General features: G+C 38.8%; 1 protein-coding gene across 2 annotated transcripts in view; it reads left to right on the top strand.

Annotated features, from left to right (window-relative positions):
- The window catches only part of MYO1D (myosin ID), a 398,701-nt gene that overhangs the window by 206,896 nt on the left and 169,074 nt on the right, over window positions 1-22,731 (top strand). The window lies entirely within an intron of this gene.

The raw sequence follows: 22,731 nt of genomic DNA, 5'->3' as shown, positions 1-22,731 counted from the left end.
CAGTTCTTAATAATACACATTTCTGTAGCATTCTAAGATTTGTAAAGTACTTTCCACACACTAACCCTGGCTGTTATAGGTAGTGCAAGCCACTTAATCACAGTTTCACAGGTGAAGAAACAGAAACAAATCAAAGTCAAGTGACTTGCCCCTAGTCACGTAGCTACTGTCTCAGAGTTGAAATTTAAATCCGATTCTTTAAGCCCACCCAGCTTCACACTCTGTTGCGCTGTTTCCGTGCCAAGTTGACTGGTCATTTGAGGTCATGTTTAGGGTGAACTGGTCCCAAATGCAAGGTCAGGACTTGGAGAGTTTGAGTCAGTTTGTTGGTTTGGGCTTTTTTTAAACCCACTTTTACAAAATGCAGTCAAACGCTCCAACACTTAGCGAGGATATATACATTGACAGGTCACCATCCACAAGGATGCCTTCAGGGTGATAACACCAATTGCCCACATAGGGATAAAAAGTCTATTGTGTCCAAAGAGATACACCTCCTTCTAGATGCTGGTTTATACAAGTGTAGCAAAGACTGTGTGGTTCCCTCTTCCAACCCCCATTGATGCACAGAAAGACCAGGTCTCCAACACCAGTTACTACTTCTCCCCTCAGGAATCTATCAATTGAAAGACCCCATCTTGGGTGTGTTCCCCTAATATCATTCACCCAGTAAACACCTCCCCAACATCAATTAACCTCTTACTATCAGTTTGCCTGTACAAAGGGATATTTGTGCAGAAGGTACAGCATGGACCAAAGTGTAACAACGTCCCCTTCAAGCCAGGGGGCAGTTTCTTTTTACACATGGGAGACTGGGCTTACACTTTAAGCAGCTCCTTCAGAACATTCCCCCCATCAAGTTCCTTTCTGGGTGTGGCATAGACAGTAGACCAGTAGACAGGTTATGGTAACTTGGCTGCTGAGCCAGCGCAAGCCAGTCACTTGGCCACCTGGACTGGGTCAAGCAGGTCCCTCCCCAGGGCTCACTGTAGGGATTGTTGGCAGTGGGGATTGTTGCTGCTAACCTGGTCCGTTCCATCCCTGATAATTCACCTAAGATCAAGAAAAAATAAACACAACAAAGACAGAAGGACAGACATGCTGTATGTTCATAGACACATTTTAGTTGGGTAGAAGGGGCCCGAGGCCCCTCACTCACTCAGCCCTGTGACCTGTACACATTAGGTACTTGATAAATGTGCATTGAACTACAAACAGGATTGCTGGTTGAATTCAGATTACCTAAAAGCAATTGCTTGTGGGCTCCTCATATACTCTTGACAGGATACAGCTCTGCTCGTTAGTAAGTTTTTTAAAAACTAATACCTGTTGGAGGTGATAATCTTGTAGATTTATGTATTTAAATTACTTAACTATGAACAGTTGTATTATCTCACCTTTGCAACCTTCTCTCCTGCTTCTCCACCTGAAGAAATATAAACTCCACACAAAGTGTTTGTCCTGTACTCCACACCTGCCTTGTATTTTCCCATCTCCATGTCTTTGCTTCAGCCTCCCCTCCAACGTGCTCTCTGTATCTGAATTCTACCCCATTCCCCAAGACCCAGTTCAAATCTTAATTCTTCCATGAAGCTTCCTCTAATTACCCTAGTCTGACAGCCTCATTCTTTGCCAAGTCATCTTATGTACTGCCTTGAAGTAGCTAAAAGACCCCAATAATAACAGTCAGGAAAACTAGGCTGAAATCCTCTCCTGGTCACCTATGTGATTTTGCACAGCTCACTTCTGATATGGAGGTCTCACTGACAAAGTAAGTGGTTTGGGCTAAATGATCTTTCAAGAACTGCACGGTGCCTAGCACATACAACATGTCTCAAAAGTCTATGTGCCATTTCAAGTTGTTAAATACAAGATGTCTCAAGCTGGCATCCATGAACTTTTTTTAAATGTTTCGATAACTATACTTTGATATAACTGGTTTCCTTTATAATCCTATATATTTTATTTTATGTGTTTTAAAACATTCTTCTGAGAAGTGGTCCAGAGGCTTCACCAGACTTCCCATTAGGGGCCATGACACAGACAAAAAAGATTAAAAACACCTGCTTGAGGCTTCCTTTCTTCCTTCCTTCCTCCCATCTTTCTTTCTTTTTTTTTTTTTTTTTTACTACAATGTGTTGAAAGTTTGTTTATACAGGGTATCCCAAAAATCTTGGGGCAGTTTTAAGCTTTAGTAACTTTAAAGTTTTAAGGTATTAAAAGCAGTTTTAAGTTACTAAAGTTTAACATTTTTGCAAATTAAGTTTGATTCAAAATATGATAGGCCAATGTGAGGCCAATAATTTACTACCCTCCTTTGGAAGTTATTGGTTTTGTTGATTGCTCTCTGCGTATCAATATTCAAGAGCCATGTATTTGTATTTTGCAACACCCATGGAGTGGGTTAAAAGTCTGAAATTGGATGATACAGGAGGCATCCTCAGCTTGAAGTAGAACCTTGTGGTTACTGACATGCTTCCAGGTGTCCAGGCCACTGTTGACCAGCTGGCAAGCAGTTCCACATTATGTGGGTAGCAAAGAATACTGCCACAGTAGGTGGCTCTGCTGCCAGTAGTCAGCGTTGGTATTATTTTCATCCATGTCAATGTTTGCTGCTATGAGTTAGCTAATTGGATAGTAACTATATTTCCCCAATTTCTTTAGACCGAACTATGGGAAAGGGATAACATAGTAGGTATAGGCATTGAAGGAAGTAAATTTAGGGGTAAGACTAAAAAGTATTTTTTTTTAAATCCTTGGTCAGTAATTGAAACCTCAAGGTTTCCTATAGCCATGGTCCAAGTTAAGTGAAGCGTGTCCTTGGATATGAGACCTCTGGGTCATATTCCAGGAGCTCTGATTCAGGAGACGACATTTTGCTGCAATCACAACAGTGAGACTAGTCAAGAAAATGTGATTCCATCCCACAATGCTGAGTTGAGTGTACAAGCAGGAAGTCTCTGGGCCTTTGGAAGGGAGTTAGACTGCTCCTGCCGGAAGGTACAAAGTTGCTACCACAGCCCCAAGGGTCCCCCAACTGTTGCCATGGGTATTGTTGGTGTTAGAACTGAGTACATCTTCCTCCTGGCTAATCTAACCAACATGCCCAGACATAGTGGCGCCTTTTCATGTTAAGTAGGATGTGACTGTTCTTCACTCAAGGCTAAGATGATACCCGAGACATTCAGATTGGATTTTCCATCCTAATTTTTCTGTTTCCACACAGATGCCAGGAGTGTTTAAGAGGAGTCCTATCATACTCTGAGGGTCCAGTGGTAAGGGAGTAACACACAGACATAAAACCTGATGTGATCTCTCTGGAGTCCATTGAATCCAGAGGGAAAATCAGTTATTTTACTCAAATCATGTCAATAAATATTTATCAAGCAATTAATATATGCCAGGGATCATGCTAAATCCTGGGAATACAAAAACAAGCCAGCTGTAAGGCAATCCTTGCCCTCAGGGAACTTATATTCTAATGCCAAAAACTGCCTTTCTGCTCTTAAAAGAGAGCTGAAAAGCCAAGTCAGATTGAGGTGGGGGGTGGGGGGGCAGGGAGATGGTGGAGAAAGTACCAAGAGTCAAGGCTGGAATCCAGAGAGGAATGAAGACATGGCCAACCTAGGCACTTTCCTTAAAATGGAGGTTCCAGTAGGAATCAGCCATTGAAGCAGAAGGGGCCACAGGGGCAGAGTGGACTTCCAGGGTGACATTCCTATACTTCCTTTGGTCGCTTATTGGTACGGAATGTTGGTGAGAACCAGAATGTCTGAATCCTCATAAAGTGTGGAACCAAAGGGGGAAATTTGTCAAGAAAAATACTGTAGCTTTAATTAACTGGGGAACAGAAACTAAAATTAGGATGCCCACGTTGTCATGTTTCACACTCAAAATACAGTGCAGCTTGCCTTCATTACTAAAACAGAAGCCTCTTATTTATCATGCAGATTTCATGCTTTTAGTGAAATATTTTTTCTATGCAAGAGGAATATTTACTGAAAGGCGGGCGGGCTACTTTTCACGCATTCATTTGCACATCAGTAAATCAACAACATTTCCAGTGGATGGATATTAATGCTACAATGCAAGAGAACTGTCTCCCTCGAACTTAAATTTATTTTAAAATACACTAAGACTTTAGAGAAATGTGGCAGCTACCGAATACTTTCTGTTTCTTATGTACCTTTAAATCCTATTTGATCCATTGCCATGTTAGTACAGCAGAAGCATCTGCATTTTTTTTTTCAGTATAAATGGGTATAAGGTATAACTGTTTGGATTACTGGGCTCTTCTTGGGTGGCAGAACCACCCAGAGGCCTTTTTTTAACATGAGGAATAACTATTTTAAACACACAGGAAGGATGCTTAACCCTTTCAGTCCCCTAGGATGATCATGCACCATTTGGAAGGCATTCTGAACAATGCCACATAGACTGTGCTGTGGCCATTTTTAATTTTTTCTTTTTCAATTCCCAATTGGATACCCTTCCAGTATTGTGTGGCCGGGTTCACATTTGTAATTTCCTAGCAGGAGTTTAGTTGGCAGTACTCTGTGAGGAACCCTGGAGGGCAACCATGCATAGGTTCCATGAAATATTGATCAAAACAGTGACAGCAAGTGAAGAAAGGGGTGGATTTCAATGAGCATAAAATATTGCAAGGTTCACACACATGAAGCGCTCCTCAGGCAGCATGGCGTTGGCGTTCTTCTGAAAGGAGTAGGGAGCTGGTTTCTGAACTAAAAATGTGCTTGCTGACAATGTGAAGCATGTTTAGTAGAATGGCACAACGCATTTTCTTTTAGATTATAGCTTTTGAGCCCGAGACATGGGGCACATGGTATGTGCAGGCCATGAATTCACTTCAGCTCTCTTAAGGAAATTCAAGAAAAAATGCTTTTGTTGGTAGGTCTTTATCATTAGGAGCCAAAATAATGCCATGGAGATTAAAGTGTTTTGTTTATGCATAGTCTAACAAGTTTATCCACAGGTATAGTCTGATTCACAGGTATTTTGAATATGTTAAGCCACATCTTTTTAATTGTACAGTTTATAATGCAGCTATAATGTAGGTTGATTATGTGTTAATTAGCCCTGTGTGCATGCAGCATACCCCTCACTCATCAGCTTATTCAGGATGAAGAGATGAACCTGGTTTGTGTTTTTCCCCTTTCCATAAAATGTTCATTCAGTTTCTAAACAAAAGGTGCCTGTTTCAAAATGGTAATAGTGAGTACCTTGTGTTTTAGCTCAATTCTTTATTATCATCAAAGAATAATTATTAAGAGCCTAATTTGATGGAATATTGTGCTAGATGCCATACTAAGAGAACCTATCAGATATAATTCCTGCCCTATAGGAGTGTTGCAAACAAACCTGTACCCAGCATAGGCTATCTGCAGGGATGTTACTGGAGCCAGTTGTTGAATTTTCAGTGTGAGCATTTATACCTTGTACATCAGCGAACACCACAAATTGTGGCTTGTTTTGTTGTTTTGTTGGTTGTCTAGACTTAAGGAAGTGATGGATAAAATATTAATAATTCAGAATGAACTTAAGTTATTTTGTACATTCTTTCCATCCCCACCAGAGAGCCAGTTGTTAAACATTTACCAGCATCCATGGTTATATTGTTTAGAGAGTGGCCCATTATTTCTGTACTAATGTTATTTTCTAAAATTATTATAACCTAAAGATAGTCCTGTACCTTTTTGAAGGTTTGTATGTCTTCATAGCCCATAAACTGTTATCTTTTTTTAGCTGACTATAAACTTTTAAACAATTTTTTAAACTGACCATAGAAAAATTATTTATATAATTCTCAAAATTGGAAGGAACCCCAAACACCATCTCATCCAATCTGTACCACAACAGGAATCCCTTTGGCAGCATCCCCAACACATGGGTCATTCATTCATTAATTGAACTGTCCCAAAGGGGAAGCCCTGGTAAATTCAGACCAGAGATGCTTCCCTAATCCCTTGCATTGTCTACCATGTGAAAGTGACCACTCCCTCTATGTTAATTTGATTCAGTGCAACCACAGAGATCTGACCAATATGTGACATCTCTTTTCAAATCCATTGGGTAACTTTAGATGCTTATCTTCCAGGGAGTTCACTGCTTTGCTGGAGAATGTCAACAAAGATTTATCTGTTGGTCTATTATGTATAAACTACTGTGAAGGATGCAATCCTGTGATTATACCTCATATAAAAAGTGAACACAAAAAGATCCTTGGTCCTTTAACAAATGAGATGCATGGTTTATTTCTCTCAGTAAGCTTTCAGTTTAAGAAAGGTAGGCATCTCAGAAGAGTTGATTGTCAAGTGAATCCTATTTTCAGTTAAGGAGGTGCATTTCCATATTCTGATATTCTTGCCTTGTGACTTTACAGTACAAGGCAGGCATAAGAGAAGGGCAGAAATATTCAGTGTCTGCCCCAAGGCACAAGAATCTCCTTATAGGAAAGATTCTTGTCCTGAACAGAAGCTCATATTCTGTGAGTTGCTATGGTAGAAAGGATGCTGGACTTCAAGGCCAGAAGATTAGGCCAGCTTAGAGTTCTAGATGTCATTTACTAGTTATATGACCATAGGTGTGACCACCATTTAATATATAAGAGAGAATGAAAGGAAGGGGCTCTCCCTTCTCCTTTACCCACTGGCCCATGGAGTCCTCCAGTTTAACTACATCTTCCAAAGGTCACAGAAACACTTAAATTTGGTAACAGGACATGGTATCTTTTGGTGGAACTACTTGCCCTATAGGACACACAAACAGAGAGTTGGTGGCAAGAATGAGATGTGAGGAGCAAGATTTTTGGCCACTGGGAAGAGAGATGACTGGATTCCAAATAGACCTAGTCTTGGCAAATCAAGAGTCATTGTACAGAGATGAACCGACTTCAGAAGCCCAGATGAGCACCCCAACCAGCAAAGTAACTGAACTCAGGGGGAAATAGAAAAAGAAAGGATAAGAAGAAGAGAAAGGCCACTGGGGCTCTGAGTGCCAGAGGTATGAGTCACCATAACCAGGTGATGTGTTTCTTTCTACCAGTGTGCCCCAAGTTCATATGCATTCTTTCTGCTGGTGTTGTGTATGTATGTGGAAGAGTGTGGCACAAATTTGTGGGGCAGAGGGGGGATGTTTTGTAGCTACTGATCTTGCCTGGCCATCTTAGTAAATGCTTTTGCTTTGAAAAAGAAAAGAAAATGGGAATAATGATAGGCCCACTTTCCACCTCACAGAATTGTTGTGAGGAAAATGCTTGGTAAATTGAAAAGCATTATTTATATGCATCTGAGCTATTATGGGAAACTTGTATTATTTGAAATCACAGGACCAACAGAATTAGGCTACAGTGAAGGGAGAGGGAAGCATCAACTGTATGCCGATCACCATAGCAATGCGATGTGGACCACTGAATAATGATATGGGTAAAAGTTCCCCAAAGCTGTGCATCTGCCAGCAGAAATCCATTACCTGCAAGAATATCTATCTAATTTATTCCCTACTTCACTATTTCTGTTATGATGGATTTACAGTAAGCAAGCTATTATATAGCAGTAGCTTGCAAAATGTAGGTTGAAGCTAAGGGCTTGTTAGAAGTGGAGAGCAGAAGTCTGCAAAATAATAACGTTAGTGGACACTTATACAGGACTGTCAGGTTTGCAAAGCTCTTTATGTACATTATCTCATTTGAGCCTCAGCAGTTAGGCCAGGTAGGCACAACAGGTATTCTCTTCATTTATGGGTGAAGAAGCTGGCATTCAGAGAAGTGGACTAACTTACCCACAATGCATGACTAATATGCCTATTGGGATTTCAGCCAAGGTCTTCTTGCCTCCAAGCCAATTAATCACTTAACAAGCATTTATACAGGGCTTCCTGTCTGGCATTGTGATAAAAGTCATATTATCCTTGCTTTCAAAGAGCTTACATTTTATTAAGGAAGACAATATTTATATGTTGTGGAAAAAACATTTGTAAAAAAGTATGTATGTGAAAAAATGTAAAGGTAATTTTGAGGTGTTTGGGGAGGGTCTAGCTAGTGGAAGAATCAGAAAAGGCCCCAAAGGAGAAGGTGGTAATTAAAGTGAACTTGGACACTAGAAATTATAAGAGGCAAAGGTAAAGAGAGAGGGCATTCCAGGTATGGGGGACTGCCACTGCAAAGACCCAGAGGCAGGAGATGGAATGTTAGAAGGATCATCAAACCTCATTTGGCTCTGCTATAGAATGTGTAAAGGCTAAGTAAGTCAAGCTGGAAAGGTGGGTTTCAGTGAGGTTTTGGAGCAAACAAGGGAGTTTATATTTTGTCCTAAAGTCAGTTGTGCTTTATTGAGGGAAAGATATGGTTAGATCCATGTCTTAAGAATATCAGTTTGGGATGCAAAGTGAAATGAGCAGAACCCAGAAAACACTGTACACAGTATCAGCAACATTGTGTGATAATCAGCTATGAATGATTCAGCTCTTCTCAGCAATACAATGATCCAAGACAAGTACAAAGGACTCACCAAGGAAAATTCTATCTACATCCAGATAAAGAACTGACAGACTCTGAATGCAGATCAAAGCATATTTTTTTCACTTACTTTATTCTTTTTCATCGCTTTTTCCCTTTTGATCTGTTTCTTCTTTCATGATTGTGACTGTTATGGAAGTATATTTTATATGTTAGCACATGTAATCAAATTGCCTACATTTTCAGAAGAGGGGAGGGAGGAAGGAAGATAAATTTGGAACTCAAAATCTTATAAAAAATGAATACCAAAAATTGTCTCGACACATAATTGGGGGAAAAATACTATTTAAAAAAAGATTATCAGTTTGGCAACTACATGGCAGATAGGTTGGAGAGTGTAGAGACCTGAGTCAAGGATGCCAATTAGAAGACTACTCTAGCATTTCGGGTGAGAAGTGATGAGGGTCTGAACTAAGGTGAGAGAAAGAAGGGGACATATTGGAAGAACTTCATGGAGGAAGAACCAATTAAGACTTTGAAACATTACATTTGTGAAGTGAGATAGAGTAAGGAATTGAGGATGGCTCTGAGGTTTTGTACCTGAATGATTGGAAGGACATCCTCAGCAGAAATAGGGAAATTCAAAAGAGGAGTACATTTGGGGAGGAAAAATAATGAGTTCTTTCTTTTTCTTCTTGACATACTGAGTTTGAGATGCCTCTGATAAATCCAGTTCAAAATGCCCGATAGACATTTGGTGATGTGGGAATGGCGATTGAGAGGGTGGGGGCAGGGAGGACCAGATATATAGATTTGGGGGTCAATGTGCACAAAGATGATAATAAAGCTGGTTAGATTACCAATGGAGAAAATATAGATAGAGAGGAGACCCCAGGATAGAGCTCTAGGGTAGTCCGGAGTTAGTGGGCATCATGTGAGATCATGATCTGGCAGAAGAGATTAAGAAAAAATTATCAGATAGAAGAAGAACCATGAGAGAAGAATGTTAGTCCAAGAAGATGTTATATCAAGGAGAATGGGGCTTTCCATAGTATCAAACGCTATAGAGAGGTCAAGAAGAATGTAGGCTTGGAAAAGAACATTGAGTTATTTTGGAGAGGACAGGTTCAGTTGAATGATGAGGTCAAAAGCCAGACTGCAAAGAGTTGAGAAGTAAGAGGAGAGGAAATGGAGACAACCAGTGTAGACAACTTTTTCTAGAAGTTTGACTCTGAAAGGGAAGAGCGAAGGGGAATGGGATTGTTAAGTGGGGATTTTTGAAAAGCATTTTTATAGGTAGCAGGGATTGAGGCAGAAACTGAATACAGAGATAAGAGGAAATGATTATGGGAATAATCTAGTCTATCAGAGAAGATAGCAGTAGAGGAGAGCAAGGGTCCAGCATTCTCCCTAGCTGGGGGGAGACAAATGTCAACAATTCTGTGCCCATTTTAAGTAGGGAATTACAATATAGTTTTGATATATTATCCATAATAATTAAATTTGTAGTTTGTAGAGAGCTTCTTGTCAAGCTTACTTTAATCTTGTTTTTTGTACTGCTTCTTGCTATTATATGAGACAGTACTATTCAGTTCCCCATTCTCATTATAAGATTTTACCAACGAGTCTCTGTTCTAAGCTGGTATTACTTTTTGCTTCCCTTTTTTTTTCTTATTTGGTAAAGAAATCAAGGGTTTGCTGCATCAGATTGTTTCTAAACTCTTTTGTTTTCATAATGGCAGTTGATTTACATTGGTTAACTTTCTGTATAAAATTTTTCTAATTGGTGTCAATGTCCTTTCCTTTATCCATTTCCCTCTTTTGGGCATCAACAACTTGTTGAAACTATTTTAATTTTTAGAACCATAAAGTGTTAGCATTGAAAAGGACCCTAAAAATCACTCACAGATGCTATATATCAACCCTACATTTTATAGATGAGAAAACTAAAACCAATTATAACTTGACCAGGAATATACAGTTCATGAGTGGCAGAGTGAAGACTGTAACCTAGGTCTCCTAAAATACAGTGTTCTCTCTACTACATCACGTCACAAGAGGACAACTCAAAGCTCCAACTTCCTCATTTATAAAATGAAAATAATACCTGCAATGTCTAGCTCAGAGTTGTTAATGAGAATCAAATGAAATAATATCTACCTTAAAACACTATACAGCTACAACGATTATGATGATGGCATTAATGATTGTGCTTGGTCTCCCCAGATGATAAATTTCACAAAAGAGAGAGTCAGGGATAGTAGGTAGAAAACTAACCTCAGAGTTAGCACTCTGACACATTTCCACTGTGTGATTCTGAGAAAGTCCCTTCACTTCTCTGTGCCCTCTGGCAACTCTTAAATTGAAGAACAGATGCTTATATGCATTAATAAAGTCAGTTTCCAATGTAGGATATCCCTATACCAATGAAATCACAAGTCCAGTCCTCCCTAAAAAGGGAAGAAATTAAGAAAGAAATTTCACAGCAGAGGCCATCTCCTCTATTTCCTAGGTAGGAGAAAGGGTAATAAAAGAGAAAGAGCATTATACTTGGAAATCAAGGCCTCACATCCTGGCTCTGACACTTCCTGGTTATGGAACCTTACACAGATCATCTAAGCTTTGGTTAGTTTCCTCACCTGTAAAGTGGAGATGGTGATAAGTAATGTCTGTAATGCCTAATACTGGTTTGCAGTGAGCAAAGTGCTTTGCGAAAGTACTATGTAAATGGGAGTTAATATTTTCTTTGTGTCCTCCATAGTCCTGCGTTTTAAGTGTTATTGATGCTTTTTATTTTTATACCAGTCATTTCTCAATATCCCCCAGCACCGTGAAGTACTGCCTTATAACAAAAGAACAGTTAAGTAATACTAATCAACAAAGCAGCAGTGTCTGTGCACGCAGCATTCTGTGCTCGCCATCTCCTACCTCTCTGTAGACAAGAGGAATTGTGTTCGTCTTATGTTCTCATGGAACCCAAGATTGGCAATTGTAATGAATGAGAGTTTCACTTCCTTTCATTGTTTTTGTTTCCATTGTTGTAGTGATTGTAGATACTGTTCTTATTTTGCTCTACATGAGTTCTCTGAATTCCTCATTTTGGTCGATTGTTACATTACACTTACATGCACCACTCCTTGGGCAGCTCGAGTACAATTTTTCTTACTTCAAAAAAAAATGCTGCTGTGAAAATCTTGGCAGCTATAGGACCTTATTTTCTACCTTTGCCCTCCTTGGGGTACATGCTTCATAGTCAGATGTTTAGCTATGTTTTAAATGGCCCAGAGCTCCTCTCTGAAACAAAGATCCTTCTTGCTAATTTTTTTTAACAGCATCCTTCCAATGTGCTATCTATATTCCATCCTCCATTCAGCCACCATAGCGATTGTCACTCCCCTACTCAATAAACTCCAGTGACTCCCTATCACCTCCAGGATCAAAAACAAAAACTTCCTGTTTCACATTCATAGCCCTTCATAACCTCACCCCCTCCTACCTTTCCAGGCGCCTTATATCTTACTCCCTGACATGTACTCTTTGATCCAGTAGTTCCTCTTGGCTGTTCCACAGATGAGACACTCCATCTCTTGGCTCTGGGCATTTTTTCTGACTGTCCTTCATAGCTAGGATGCTCTCCCTCCTCTGCTCTGACTACTGACTTCCCTGGCTTCCTTTAAATCCCAACTAAAAGCCCACCTTTTACAGGAAGCCTTCCCCAACCCCTCTTAATTCGAAAGCTTTCCTTCCTTCTATAATTTCCCATTTATCGTATATGTAGCTTGATTTGTATACATTTGTGTGTTTTCTCTAAGCACCTCAAGGGTAGGGACTGTCTTTTGCCATTTTTTGTATTCCTAGCGCTTAGCACAATGCCTGGCACATAGAGAGTGCTTAATAAATGTTTATTGATTGATTAATATCTGTAAGTCATGGAATGCCAAAGTCTCTGAAGAATTTGAGTTACTGGATAGGGAAGTGCATGGTGGAAATGAATAGACTTCAATATATTGCCAACAATTTGATATATGAGTTGGCTCTGTGGGAAGGGGAGCAAAATGGGGAAGGAGAGGGATACTGGGAGAACCAGGTGATTTCTTTTTTAAAAAAAGGACAGTAATAAACACTTTAATAAAAACTTTTTTTTAGAAAATCATTGCCAACAAATAATTGGCAGGAAAAGCAGCGTAAGTGAGAAAATGACTAAGAAAGGATGTAGTCTAGACATAGAGCAAGAATGAGGGATGATTAAAAGACATTCTTTGTGCTCTCTTGGTGCCTGCTGTAACGTCAGGAAAGGTAGAGGAAGACTTCTCAACTCTTGGGGTACAGCAGCTTCCCCACCTCCAAGGATTTTGAGGAGTACATGGATCAGTCACACAGTACTGTAGTCCGTACTACTGGGAAGAGTGTTCCTACATCAAAGAACCAGAGAATCCTCAATAGAAATTAGCACAGTCCATTGTACATAATAAACATTCAATAAGTGTTTGCTGAATAAATCAGTAAACAAAAAGCTCTGGATAAAAATGTAGTTGTTAGAATAAGACCTCCCTGGGAAAGTTATGGGAAAAATTATTCCAAAATAGCAAATATTTTTGAAGAAATAAATTTAGCATTACTTTAAGACAAATACATCAAGGCAAGCTATTAATTAACAGTTGTCAAGGAGAGGTCATTTTATACTAGAATAAATAGATGAAAATCTTTGGCAACCGGTACCTTGTCTGAGAATGGGTTCTTGAAAAGTTTATTCTTTCATATATGTTAAATGTCTTCCTGCAGTCCTGTATAGACTATAAATTTGTTCAGCTAGCACTTTTTTCTATAATGCGAAGGAAAATTTCAACCCTACTCAGGGAGGGAGGAGGGAGTCAATTAAAAATTAATCAGATTTTATTGCACTTGCATAAAAATGGATATTAGCTTTTTTCTTTCATCAAACTGACCCAGACATTGATTTTTTTAAAAAATATAATGCTGTAAGCATACAGCCCTCCTTTCTGACCACATAGACTCAAAAGGCAATAGGGGAAACCACGTGAACCAAATATGTTTCTGCCTTTGGCTTAACCAGAATGTTACACTAAATAACTTCTGGGCATCAAAGATTGAGATTTCTTGGTAACCTATAGCTAAAATAAAATTTATTGTAGTATTAGCTGGACAGAGCTTATTTTTAAAGACTGATATGTGGTTCCTGAGCCCTATAGCCTCCTTCTTTATACCTAAAATCCATCCTTTGGATGCTTAGGAATCCCCAGTTTGTCTCTTTTAGCTAGCCTTGTCTCTTGGCCTCCATGTAATTAAAATGCTAAAGCTATTTCCATCACCTGATCAACATACTCAATCAGTCAACATTTGCTAAGTGCCTCTTACCTTCCAGACACAAGGTTAAGCCCTGGAGATGCAAAAAGAGGCAAAAGACAATCCCTACCCTCAAGGAGTTTATAATCTAAAAAGGGAAGACAACATACAAATAAATATGTACAAAACAAACTATATGCAGAATAGAAAGAAAATAATTAACAGAAGGAAGGCACTGGAATTGAAATAAGTTGGAGAAGGCTTCCTGTGGAAGGTGGGATTTTAGTTGGGACTTAAAGGAAGCCAGGCTGATCAGTACTCAGAGCAGCGGAGAAAGAGTGTTCTAGGCATGGGGTACAACCAGAGAAAATGCCCAGAGCCAAAAGATGGAGTATCTTGTTTGTGGAACAGCCAGGAGACCAGTGTCACTGGATTGAAGAATATGGATCAGGGAGTAAGGTGTAAGAAGCCTGGAAAGGTAGAAGAGGACTGGGTTATGAAAGGCTGTGAATGCCAAACATAGCATTTTGCATTTGATCCTGGAAGCAATAGGGAGCTTCTAGAGTTTATTGAGTAGGGAGTGACATGGTCTGAACTGTGCTTTAGGAAAATCACATTAGTGGATTGGATTAGGGAGAGATGAGGCAGGCAGACCCCGCCCCTTCCCCCAGCAGCCTATTGAAATGATCAAAGTGTGAGTGGAAATGAAATTTCTATTTCTAGATTCTTAGAGCAGAGGTTCTCAATCTGAAATCCATTGATTCATTTCAGGGGGTTCATGAACCTTGAGGGGTGGAAATTGCATCTTTATTCTCACTACCCTTTAGTTTTCTTTGTATACTTGTGAATTTTGTTTTAGGAAGTTGGAAACAGTATCCTGAGAACATGCAAACAAATATATACAAAACAAACTGTATGCAAGATAGACTTCACTAGACCGCCAAAGGGGTCCATCACACACACACTCACACAGAGAAAGAGGGCGGGGGGGGGGGGGCCGGGGATAATAACCCATGCTCTAGAAAGACTGTACCAAAAACACTCTATTTAATGTGAAATACATAGATGTCATTCTAGAAACCTGGCCAACAATTGATATTACAGCAAACCCAGGTCTCAAATTCCTACAAGGCATTGCATAAAAAACAAAAAGGGGGAAAAAGCAGTTCGGCAAAGGTGACCAATATAACAACTGATCCTAACTGTACATTCAGTGTTCCTGAGCCATAGTCCTCAGTCTCTGTAAAAAAGGGAGTGGGGTAACACACATTTTGTCATCACTTCTCTACCACCAAGTATAGTCATTACGGTGATCTATCATTCACTTTTTTTTTGTTCTCTACATTCTTATCACAGTTGTCTGCAGGTTGTGCTTACTTTAACCTGCGTCTGATCATAGAAGTCTTCCCATGCCTCTCTGAATCCCTTGTATGTGTCATTCCCTGTGGCATATGTTTGTCATGTGGCCTAGATAACCTTTCAAGGTTTTCTCTAGTCCTTTTTCTCCTCCTCAGTTTCTAGTTCTTAGCCACCACCAAAAAAAGAAAAATTGCTGCTAAAATATTTTCATACATATTGGTCCTTTTCTTCTTTGATCTCTTTGAAGTATAGGCTAAGTATTAATATTTCTAGGTGAAAGGATATGCAAAATCTAGCAACTTTTTGGATATAGTTTGCATAATGAATGTCCCAGTCCATAGCTTCACCACGTGTGCATCAATGTGCCTGCCTCCCACATACCTTCTGACAATCATTATTTTCCTTTTTTTCAACTTTGTCAATCTGATGGGTGTGAGATAAGGACCTCAGAGTGGCATTTTCAATTCTCTATTAATAATTTGGAGACCTTTTTCGTATGGCTATTAATAACTTGAATTTCTTCGCCTAAACTTTCAAATCGACACTCATTAGCCTCGCATTAGACTTACCTCAATCTGACACCAACCTCCTTTTCCACTCTAGTGTCTTAATAGTTACCAACATGAACCTTCTATTTTATTCTAGGTTGGTCAATTTATTGGCTGTAAATTTGTCTGTATTCTTGCCTCTGGGATGCCGTCACACCCACTCCTTTTCTATGTATTCAAATAGTACCAGTCCTTTTAACACCTGGCTCAAATTCCATCTCCTCTGGAAGCCTTCCTTGACTGCCATAGTGTGAAAGGATTTCTCTCTCCTCTTAACTCCTTCAGCACTCATCTACATAGTTGTACTTACTATTCATATGTGTGACTCTTCATATAGACTATAAACATCTTCAGGCCCCAATCATGTCTTACAACCACTTACCTTCCTTGTTGCCCTGAATATAGTACTTTTAGTGTTCAATAAATATTTGGGGTTGGTTGCTTGAAAGTTACACCAGAAATAATAATAGTAAGATTCAATCAGCCTGTGAAAGCTCCCATCACCTGAAGTTTCGGAGAGGTGGGCAGCGATGTGGTAGTTCCATCCAAGACAGAGAAGAGACAAAAATACTGCCTTTTCTCTGAGGCTAACAAAGTTTGCCTACTTAGAGATCCTGAACTATCAAACATGGGTGGATATTTAGGACAGTCTAAAAATAGGCCTTTTGAGTCAATCTCAGGTGTCCCACTGAAGCTCTGCTATTGATGTTGTCTGAGCTTTGTGCCAGGATTTTCCCCTGCTTGGGCCTTTTTTATTTTTTTAGCCTTCATGTGATGTTCTTCACAAGATTGGACTGAATCACAGGGTCAGCTGTGATAAAGAGTATGTTTTTCCTGCTAATTCCCATGACAGGTTTAGATAGTCCATGTCCTCAAATTTTGCCCTGGTAGCATTTTAGTTTTTTTATGTGATTTCCTAAAATATTCTCATCATCCACCTGGGTATAGAAAATTCTCTGGGGAGTTCTACCCCCCTCCTTTCAGGAGATATAGTCAACTAATGCACCTATATTTACCAAAATGATAAATAATATGTTAAGACACTGGCCTATTTTTAGCCATTACCTCATGTGTATTGTCTTGTATGGGTAACACATGAGATTGACTAAACTGCCTAATAGTATGGTAAGCCCAAGCTCATATCCCAGAATAGTGTGACAAAGTCTTGAGAAATAGCACATTGAAAGTAGGCTTTGTTTTGTTTTTACTTACCTGAACTCCAGGGTCCAATCAGAAACTCTTTCTAACCACCAGGCCTTTGTGCTGGTGCCCTGTTGGTGGCACAGAAGGTGGTTTAGCTCACATATATGTGTGGTAAGTTAGACAAGATTCTGGATTTGAAGTCCAAGAATCCGGGCCTCTATCCTGCTTGGACTTGGAGCATGCTGCTTAGCCTCTCTGGGTCTCAGTTTCCTCATCTGTAGGATGAGAGAGTAGACTAGATGACTTTTAAGGTCACCGCACCATGTGATCTATAATGTTATAAACATTTAAAACATTGGGGTCAAAAAACTCTATAATCAAAGCAGATTCACCTTAGGAGAACCTGTGGGTTTTCCTTTATTACCTTGATTACAAATGTAAGAGAGTGCAACATATATTCTGTTTTATATCTATGAGAACAGCAAAACAGTGGCATACAACTAAACTGTAATATAATGAATGAAATTATTTTAGTCATGTGGAGCTAGCTACCCATTATCCTAAAGCAAATCTGCTTTGATTATGGTCGCTCCCTACCTTCCTCCAGGGTTTTAGTGTTTTGTTAAGGACTAGATATTCATTATATGCATAGTAAACTATTTCATTTTATAATTTATAATATATGTCTGTGTAAATATATAAAAATGCATATTTTATCCATATAGATTTTCATTTTATAATTCACTTTAAAATTTCATAATTTATTTTAAAACTTCATGTCATAATCTTAAATCTTCATTTTATAATTTATTTTAAAATTTCATTTTATTATATACATTATATATATATACATATAGGAAGCTGTTTCCTTGAGATCAAGTGTTCTTAATCTGGTATCCACGGACTGTCTTATCCGCCTATTATCTCAGACTACAAAATTAAAAGTAAATTAGCAAAACCCAGTATATTTTTGTTGGAATAGATATATTTGTTTCTTAAACCAAGCCAAGTTTTTTTTGTTTGTTTGTTTGTTTTTTTGCCTTTGTTCCTATTTTCTTTCAGGCTGCCGCCATTAATCTTATTACTTCCTTGGAGCTGTGAAGTATATGTACATACACGATTATGTACACATATACCTGGAGATATATCTATATAACTGTGTTTAAGGTACTAGTGTATAATTTAGTATTTCTATAGAAATATTTAACCAATTGTCCCAAAAGCCAATAAAATGCTGCGACCTGGGCAAATCCAGTCAGTCCTGGGAGAATGTTCATGTATTTCCTGACAGGCTACTTGAGGTCATTTTGCTCAGTGTGACTGGCTGATGGAGTAAGACAGCTGTGCTGGGTTTAGAGTCAGAAGACCTAAGGGCAGAACTCTGGGTCTTCCCGACCCCCAGTTCCTTCATCTATTAAACTAGGAAGAACAATAGTCCTGACAGATGCCTCCAGTGGATTGTTGGGAGGCTCCAGTGTGCCAAGTATGTCATGAACCCTAAGTCCATAGCGAGCTCAGCTATTATATTACCACTGCTGAGGCAGCCATACAAGTCATTTTCTTTTTTAAGGAGGTGAGGGTTATTAAGATGAAGTATCAAAAGAGGCTAGAGGGTTGAAAGATGTGCTGCTAAATGTCAAAGCTGTTCTTTCTCAGCTGTGCAGTTAAATCCAGCCAACTGGAAAGTGATTCTCAAGTTGGAAGACCTAGGTTCAAATCCTGCTTCTGACACTTAACTCCCTCTGTGAGTTCGGCTGAGTCACTTGTATTCCCTCTCAGTTTCCTCGTTTGTTAAATGAGAGTATTAGATTCAATGGCTTCTGACATTTCTTCCAGCTTGAGATCTGTGATTATAGGCAAGTTAAAATCCATCTGCCCAAACCTCAGAACTCCTTTGATGGTTCCCTCCCATCAAGGGGAAGTAGGAGAATATTGGCAGCTGCGGTGGAGAGAGGGCAAGAATCAGGAAGATTCCTTCCTGAGTTCAAATCCAGCCCTAGACATATGCTAGCCGTGTGACCCTGGGCAAGTCATTTAACCCTGTCTTCCTCAGTTTCTGCATCTTTAAAATAAGCTGGAGAAGGCAATGGCAAACTACTCCAGTTCTTTGCCAAGAAAACCCCAAATGGGGTCACAAAAAGTCTGACATGCCTGAAACAGAAACAACTCAATATCACCTCCCTGTCTTACCCACACTGGAAGTACAAGGCTCTTCATTACCTTTCCCCATTACTGCTCTGCATGGGAGCTTTGACTTGCTTCATTTCCAGCATAAGCCTGTTTACCACACCTTAGGCAAGCTGATGGTGTCCCCAGACTCTATGTAGACCCCAAATTGGCTTTAGTCCAACTGAGGTCAAGTGATCCACCAGCCCCACTCTCCCCCAGTGGCAGGGATAACATGAATATGTTACATGACTGACTAATAAACCCACTTGGAAAAATAAATCAATCTACTTTGATCAAAGAGGGTGAGGTTGTCTTCTACATTCCTCATGTGTTCCTACAAATTTTCCCCTTTGCTGTTTACTTCCCTGATCTTACATATGAAACATGAAATCTCAATCAGTCTTTAACTATAGTAGGACACTTTGATGAGCAGACTACAAGATTGTGACCAGTTTCTGATATGTACATGTGTTTTGAGGTGCTACTCACTAAACTTTGGGTTTTCGACATCATTTGTTATTTCCAACACTATTTTCTCAAGGATCTGAGTGTTTTGGGGTTTGGTTTTTTTTCTAATACACCATTCATCCTTTTTATAGGTAGGCTATAATTTACAGAAGCTACCAGAGGGCCAAATGGGAAAAGTGAATAATCGAAAGACTGCCCCTTGAATAGTATTAGTGATTGGCCCCCATATGTATTTTATACACTAAATTAAAGAAAATGGTATTTTCAGGAAGCTAATTTCTTTTCCCAAAACTGGTAATCAAGTTTAAAATGTTTAGATAAATTAAAGAGTTCTAAAGGTATAATAAATTGTTTCAATTAAAATGTTTTCCTATGTAGTTTTTTCCTCTATGAAGCTTAATTTTTTTCCCTTCTTCCTATCTTTCCTCCCTAAAAAAACCAACAAACAACAGCAACAAAAAATAACTTTGGAACTTAAAATGCATTTTGCATTTTGGTTAGGTAACTGAATCACTGTGAACTTCCACCCTATAATTTCATCCTTTTGGTTTTCAAAGAACAATGAAGGAAAGACCTTCATGCTGGCATTTGGGTGGAGGCGTGACAAGCCATCTGCGCAGCATATTGAGCTAGATGGGAAGTGAGAATAACTGTTGCCTAGAAATGGCTGCATGGCTTGCTAAGGCCACATGAAATACCATTATTTTGATGTACCTTGCTTCTTTGATGACAGGTCTTCATCATAGAGTAACTAAAAATGACATATTTTCCATATATATTCTACTTTCCCTTGACTCCCCTCACGTAACTGGCTCGTGTGATGGCTCCCTGGCAACCAGCATTCCAAAAAAAAGAAAAAACCCAACAACTCAGCTTTGCAGCAAAGTAGGCTGGAGACATAGGGAAGATATGACGGCCATATCATGGCACACATTTGGCAGGAAGTTTGGAGCAAAAGTAGAATGTTGACTGAAGAGGAAACAAGTTTACCTGAAGGGAGGTAAAGAGCACAGAAGCAGGGAAGGGAAAGGAAAATGTAGCACCTAATATGTACCAGGCGTTATGCTAAGTGCTTTGCAAATATTATCTCAATTTATCCTCACAGCATCTCCATGATTGTGTGTTTTTATTATCCCCATTTTGCAGTTGAGGAAATTGAAGCAAAGAAAGGTTAAGGGACTTGCCCAGGGTCACAAAGCTAGTAAATGTCTGAAGCTACATTTGAACTCAAGTCTTCCTGACTACAAGGCCAACATTCCATCCACTGTGCGACTTAGCTGCCAAGCCATATTTTTATTAAATGTTACTGTATGCTGAGCATACAAAGATAAAAATGAAAAAGCATCTGCCCTTAAGAAACTTAAATTCTGTTAAGGAAAACAATCAATGAACTCCTTAAGATCAGGAATTTTTTCTTAGCCTTTCTTCGTATCACTAGCACTTAGCACAGTGCTTGGCACAGGGTAGGTGCTTAATAAATGCTTGTTGACTGACAGATTGATTTAGTTATATACAAAATACATACAGAGTAAATACAAGGTAATTTGGGGTACTGGCACTAGCAGCTGAGGGTTCAGCCTTATATGGGATGTGGCACTAGAGATGAGTTTTGAAGAGAGGCAGGAAATCTAACAGGTGCAGGTGAGAAATGAGTCCAAACCACCCAGTTCAAGATAAATTCTTTTTAAAAAAAAATTAGGAAGATAATCCCCACATTTTTTCTTGAGGGATTGGAAGCAATGTAAGTACTGGCACAAAAGAGGGCCTGACTGTAGAAGATAAGTAACTCTGGCCTTAACCATGTTTAGTTGACATTAACAATGTGATATCTAAGTGGAAATGAATGACTTCTATCTCCCCAAAAGTTGAAAGGAAAAGTTCAGTGATCCATAAATAGTTTCACGTGACATCTGCATTTAGGTCATAATTGTATCTGTAACAGAAAATATTGTTTAAAGTCCTGTTGTTGAGAATAAGAGGCCAAGTCCCTGGTGCACCACATGGCCAATGGGTGGTTTTGATGGATGATCTCTAACTGCAACTTAGTAGAAGTGACCACGCATATAAAAGGCAAAGTGAATGAAGACAGTCTCTTGGATGTTGAGGTCAGGGAGAACACTGATGAATGAGTAATGGTTTATGGTGTTAATAGTTGTCAGGGAAGAAGAATTAAGATGACAAAGAACTCATTGAATATGGAAGCAAAGAGGACATCAGTGTGATTAGTAACAGTAATGATGAGTTTAAGAAATTAATTGTTGGTGATTCAGAAACAAATCAACTAGAGAGAGCAATCACTCGATGTCCACAGATAACTTTTTTTAAGAACTCAAAGATAAAAGGCTGAAGAGCAAGGTAGCAATTGGAGGGTGGTGATGAGTCTAGTATTGTTTTCTCAAGGGTCACTGTGACTTGGGAATTATTCATAGAATAAGGAAAGGAGATTGGAGAGTGAATTTATCAAGAAAGCTATTACAAATAGAACAGAAATAATGGAATCCAGTTAACTCTCAATTATCCAAAGGTAACACTTGATTTCTGTCATTTTCAATTGCTATTTCTAGACAAGGCAAAAATAAAAAGACAATTAAAAGAGATAAAAGGTGAAACTACATTATGCTTAAATGTACTATAGGTAATGAAATATCACTACTTAATATACATACATACACCAAATATCATAACATCTAAATACAAAAAGGAAAAGTTGATCAAATTACAGATAGAAAAATTCTAATAAGGAACCTAAATGTGCCCCTTTTAGACTTAGACAAATATAACAAAAATAAGCAAGAAAGAAGTTAATGTGCCTAAGTAAGATTTTCAAAAAGCTAGATAGACACTTCTCTAGTAATTAGTCAATGGGAACAGAAAAGAATATACATATAATTCAATAGAGCATGTGACCCTTACAAAAATGACTAGGTGCTATGGTATAAAAATCTCATAATCAAAAGGAGGAGGAGGGAAAGACATATTAAACACATTCTTTAGAGACCAGAACACAATAAAAACTATAATCAGTGAAGGGCATTTGAAGAAAGAATTTAAACTTAAAGGTATATTAAATAACTTAATCCTAAAGAATATGCAGATCAAAGAATAAATAACACAAATAATGGATATTTTCATTTTTAAAAAAGTAACTTCAAAGAGACAATATGCCAAAACTTTTAAGATTTAGCCAAAGCAATTCTCAGAGAGAAATTTATATCTCTTAATTTCATCAAAGAAAGAAAGAACACATCAATTAACTGGGCATGCAAC

This window comes from Trichosurus vulpecula, chromosome 7, assembly GCF_011100635.1.
Source record: "Trichosurus vulpecula isolate mTriVul1 chromosome 7, mTriVul1.pri, whole genome shotgun sequence".
Classification (NCBI taxonomy): domain Eukaryota; kingdom Metazoa; phylum Chordata; class Mammalia; order Diprotodontia; family Phalangeridae; genus Trichosurus; species Trichosurus vulpecula.
Note: the sequence above shows the minus strand (reverse complement) of the source record. Positions and strands in the feature narration are given on the sequence as shown.